The following is a 5995-nucleotide window of genomic DNA, read 5'->3' on the forward strand; positions in this document are numbered from 1 at the left end:
GCTCAGGATAGTGTTTTCTATTTCCATCCATTTGCATGCAAAATTCGAGAAGTCATTGTTTTTTACCGCTGCATAGTACTCTAATGTGTATATTTTCCACACTTTCTTCAACCATTCTTCCATTGAAGGGCATCTAGGTTGTTTCCAGGTTCTGATCAACCTACCCCTGGACCCAGCAATACCACTCTTGGGAATATACCCAAGAGATGCCCTATCATATGACAAAAGCATTTGTTCAACTTGTTATTTTTTTTATTGGGATCACTTTGAGTTCCTCTCCATTTAGCTTGATGTTGGCTGATGGCTTACTGTACATTGCCTTTATTATGTTTAGGCATGTTCATTGTATTCCTGATCTCTTCAAGACCTTTATCATGAAGGGATGTTGTCAAAAGCTTTTTCAGCATCTAGTGAGATGATCATATGTTTTTATTTTTCAGTTTATTTATATGGTAGATTACTTTGACAGATTTAGTATGTTGAACCATACCTGCATCTCTGGGATGAAGCCTACTCAATCATGGTGAATGATTTTTTTAAATGTCTTCTTGGATTTGGTTTGCCAATATTTTATTGAATATTTTTACATCTATGTTCATGAGTGAGATTGGTCTGTAGTTATTTTTCTTAGAAATGTCTTTATGTAGTATAAGGGTAATTTTAGCCTCATCAAAAGAGTATAGCAATATTCCTCTGTTTCTATCATATGGAACAATTTGAGGAGTATTGGTATTAGTTCTTCATTGAAAATATTGTAGAATTCTGCACCGAAACCATCTGGCCGTGTTTTTTTTTTTCTTTTTGGATTGAAAAACTTTTGATGACTGTTTCTATTTCTTTTGCAGTTATATGTTTATTTAATTTGATTTGTTTATCAGGTCTTGATTTAATTTTGGTAAGTGATGTTTATCCAGAAAAGTGTCCATTTCCTTTAAGTTTTCCAATTTTGTTGTATACAGGTTTTTGAAATATGACCTAATGATTCTTTGAATTTCTTCCATGTCCATTATTATGTTCCCCTTTTCATTTCTTGTTTTGCTAATTTGGATATTCTCTCTCTGCTTTTTGGTTAGTTTGGATGAAGGTTTGTCTATTTTGTTGATTTTCTCGAAGAACCAACTCTTTGTCTCTAATTCTTTGATTGTTTTCTTTGTTTCCATTTTGTTGATTTCAGCTCTCAATTTCATTATTTCCTGTTCTCTATTTCTTTTGGGTGAGTTTGCTTCTTTTTGTTCTGGAGTTTTCAGGTGTTTCAATTCACTAGTGTGGGATTTTTCCAGCTTCTTTATGCATGCCTTTAGTGCTATAAAATTTCCCCTTAACACTGATTTCATTGTGTCCCATAAATTAGTGTATGTTATGTAGTCATTTTCATTGAATTTTAGGAAGTTTTTAATTTCTTCCTTTATTTCTTCCTTGACCCATTGATGATTCAGGTGAGCATTGTTTAATTTCCATGTGTTTGTGGGCTTTCTGGAATTAGTGTTGTTGTTGTTGAATTCTAATTTTAAGCCATGATGATCCATAAGATACATGGGTTTATTCCAATTTTTTTGTATCTGTCAAGGCTTTCTTTGTTACCAAGTATGTGGGCAAATTTTAAGAAGGTTCCATGAGCTGCTGAGATGAAGCTATATTTTTTTTATGTTTGGATGGAAAGTTCTACAGATATCTATTAAGCCCATTAGAATTATAACATCTGTTAGTTCCCTTATTCCTCTGTTAATTTTTTGTCTGACACACCTGTCTTTGTGTGTGGGGTTTAATATATGATTTAATCTTTAGAAGTGTTTCTTTTATATATGAGGATGTCCTTGTATTTGGGACATAGATGTTCAGTATTGAGATTTCCTCTTGATGGAGTTTTCCTGTGATTAATATTTTTTAAAAAGGAAATCATGGGTTTATAAATTTAGACCTCTACTGAGGGGTTTACTAAACAGCATTGTATGGTCTGAAAAGTATTGTATACTAAAATGCTAACAACTCAGTCATTTTCAATATTTTTTTAATATCAAACTTTTACTAATAAAAATTCTTATGCAGAGATAGTTCAGCCAGGAAAGCACTCGAAGGGCCCGAGTTCCACCATATTTTCATAGAACAACCATTTATTTTTTCCAACAAAGCAAGGTGTGGTAGTGTGGACTTGTAATTGTGCTATGGAAGCCAAGACAGGTGGATCCTTGGGTCTCACTGGCCAGACAGCCTCATTTCGCAGATCAGTGAGAAACCCTGCCCGAGACTGTATTCTGGCCTCCAGACACAAGCACACACACACATGCTATGAAAACCAGAACACCACACATGCGCGCGCGCGCGCGCACACACACACACACACACACACACACGCTCTACTAATATGAGACAGAAATGCTACATTTCTGTAACTGTAGCCCTCCAGACATTGAGGCAGAAGAATCCTAAGCTTGAGGTGAGGCCAGGCTACTCTATATGTTCCAGGAAAGCTTAGGCTACATATTAATATCTGTCTTTAAAATCATCAAACAAATAAGGCTGGAGAGATGGCTCAGTAGTTGATAACACTCTCTGTTTCATTGATGGGGCATAGTAAACCCACTTGGAATTGTCAGGATGCCTGTTTTCTCCCCTCTTGCTCTGAAGGGTAATGCATATTCAGTGTTCACTCAACATCGTTAGAATCCCAGATTCCCATATATAGAACGACTGGAGCCTCTACTTCGAATGCCCAGCCTTCTGTGGACTCAATATTCTGCACACGTCTTGACTTACAGCGGTAAGTCTAATTTTCTGAAATTAGAAAAGGCAAGGCAGAAAAGATGAGGTGTCCAACTCAGGGTGTGGCATTGAGTCTACCCCCTCAAGTGAAAAGGGGTCCTCTGCAGACGTGTTTGGGACGGAAGCACTGTGACTGCTCAGCTGTGCAGATTGCCAGGGAGACGGCTGCTGTGGTACAGACAGGAGGTCAACCCTGAGGGGAACCTAGGTGAGGCCCGTGTCAGGACTTCACCTTTCACTATCAAGCATGATATGTGATCAATCAAAAAAAAAAAAAAAAACCCAAGGGAGGAAGTATAAATAAAACTCGTCTCTTTCACAGAGGGCAAAGCTGCAATTTGCCGAGTGCAGTGTAATTGCTTCTGGTTAATTATCTCTGTGGTGAGATGGGAGCACCAGTGACACACATGCACATCCACATTGTGGCTAAAAATGATACTCTGCCTTGGATGCTCCTAATGATGTTGCTGAGACATGGACAGTGCCTGTCTGGTTCCCTGGGATGCTAAGAGATGCATGGTGACATCAGATACCCCATGCCACGGCTGTCAATTTTTAATCATCACTATAATTACTTGCAATTATAGTAATATAATTATTAATAATAATTACAATAATATTACTGAACGTAGTCATTAGACTAAGTACTACCCATTAGTTCAATGGCTGCTCACGGCAATCCTAAGTTTCGGATCAGGGAACGAAAGCTCTAGTGACTTACTCAAGGTTACATCGCTGAGAGTGAAGCCCAGTTGTTTTGCTGGAATTCAGAGAGTTTCCTCTTGGCCACTATAGAAGACGTGACCAGTGTCTGACCTAGATCTCCTGGGACCCATTTTCCCATTCCGCGTACCCAGACCCTGCCTCCCACAACTTCCAGCACACTGCTGCGAACAGACCAGACCTAAGACCTGTTGAGAAATGTTGTCCTTCAGAGGGGCAGGCAAGTTTTACCTGATGGTACCTTAAAAGTAACTACCAGCTATGTAGAGCACGAAACTCCCATATTGCAGGAAACTGCGAGAATCTCCTCCCTGTATCAGGCAACTCCTCTCTGTGTACCATAGTATGTGCTAGAATGAACCCCTGCTGAATCAGGCTCAGCTAGATATTGCTTAAATTACATCCTTCATTTCTTCTTCCCTATCCGATTCTCTCTTTCCCATATAGATGTGCATTAAGATCATTCTGATAACAAGAGCTGGCACAGATCCCCTCGGACTCTGGATCTAGGGAGCCAAGGATAGCCACTGTTGAGTTGACTAGAGGTGTCTTCCTGCTCCGCTGAAGAGGCCTTAACATCACTTGCTCTGTCTGTCTGACCTTGGGTAACATCTTGACATCTTATGTTTCTTCTCTACAGGAAGAGAGGGCTAGATTACAAGGTCCTCAACACCTCTTCTAGTCCTGTAAGTTCCTGAAACTGCCACTTTCTAAAATCCAGTTGCTTAGGGTTACAGTCTTTGGTGTAGCTGTTTACTGGAGGAAGGTTCCTAGACAGTGTGAACATGATGGTTCCTTCTTACTCACCCTTCATAGCTCCCAAGCAAGATGGAGTCGACTAGGGCCCCCCAAGATATGATCCTGTGAACTGGGGATTCTGTTTAATTCAATGTTTTGTTTTTTTTTTAAAGGAGGAAGTGGTATTCCTAAGGTTGGCAAGAAGGGCAGCAGATTCTAAGAAGGTTACAGTTTGAGGCAGACATGAGGGTTGGGCCTTCCATCTCTAGAGTGCAGGAGTAAGCATAGTGCGTAGGTGGACTCTCAGACTCATGAAGAGGAGGGTCATCGGTGACCTCAGCAATTTACTCTGACTGTGGTAATTACACAGACAACAATGAAAGACAGGGAAGTAGAAATTGTTCCCATAAATAAAAGGAGGGACACACTATCCATCATAACACAAGAAGAGCCACACAGGAGCTTCAGCTTCGTGTTCTTGGAATGGAGATGACTGGGTCCTTCTGTCTTAAACACAATGCAAAGCTGATGGGGAGAGACGCGAGAAAGCAGGAATTCTGAAAGCTGCCTGAAGTTATGGAGAATGAGTTCCCTGGCCATGCTCAGAATCAGAGATGAGGAGACTCCTGGTGGCATGGTGTTTCTCCTATGACCGATTTCAACCACCCAGGTGCAGAACCGGGGGAGGTGGGCTTCGATTTAGATTGGATTTTGCTAAAGCGATATAGAGGTACAAAGATGGGGCCAATGTTGATGATAGTGTTGGGCTGTGCTATGTTAGCATATGAGGAAAATAGACAGGATGTGATGGATACGGGAATAGCAGCAATGAGTCTATGCATCGGAGCTTCTAGTAACTAAAAGAATGTGAATGGCTTGGTGCAACTGAGCTCTGAGCATGGGGAATGGTGTTTAGAAAATAGGACAGGCAGAGAGGGGTGCTCCCCAGACTCCCCCCATCTTACTGTCATTCACCTAAGCCTCCCACAGCCTCCAGGGTCTGGGCCTGCCCTTGAAACTAGGGTTTCAAGGCCGCCACTCTGCTGTTGGGTTTCACCACTCACTGATGGGTACAGGAGTTCTAGGAAGTATGGATTGGGCTAGACCGGCCATGGAACTTTGGAGAAGTTATTCGGGCTTCTTGAACCTTAGTTTCTTATAAGCAAAGTAAGAATGAGGCTGGAACCTGTTGTATAGTTTACCCTGGACAATATGGAAGATGGGTGCAGGGAAGGGCTTTGTGCACAGGGATCAATCAACATTAACTCCTGTTGTTAGCATTAGTGCCCTATGCTTTCTCTTTCTGCTCCTACCTTGTGCTAAGTGTTCAGACTTAACCCAGAGTTCTACTCCAGTGCTTACTGCTGCATGGCTTGGCACTACCTTTAGACTTCTCCAGCCCTTGATAATCTCATCAGTGCAGTGGCCGAAAAGAGAAGAACTGTCCTTGACAGCATCACAATTTAGATTCTAGCTGAGGTCCTCCTGGCTTGTCGCAGATCATCATTTTCTCTGTCTGCATAAGCCACACTTGCGTCCAACTTTTCTTGGTCTTGGTGAGTTCCACAAGCCATTCATTGAGAGCTTCTTTGGGCTAGGGCTGGGATCAGAGTCTTGGAATGGGCATTCTTTGGAGAGTCAGGCCAAGGGACTCCTGGAGGAGACATGAAGAAAACCCAAACCCGCGGTGGTTAGTGCAGCAATACATGCACAGAGCAGGCTGAACACAGAAGGTATGCTGACTCCCTCACTGCTGGGGTGGAGAAGGCTTCAG

Source organism: Alexandromys fortis, unplaced genomic scaffold (genome assembly GCF_014885135.2).
Source record: "Alexandromys fortis isolate MF-2015 unplaced genomic scaffold, M_Fortis_MF-2015_v1.1 scaffold_106, whole genome shotgun sequence".
NCBI classification, from domain to species: Eukaryota; Metazoa; Chordata; class Mammalia; order Rodentia; family Cricetidae; genus Alexandromys; species Alexandromys fortis.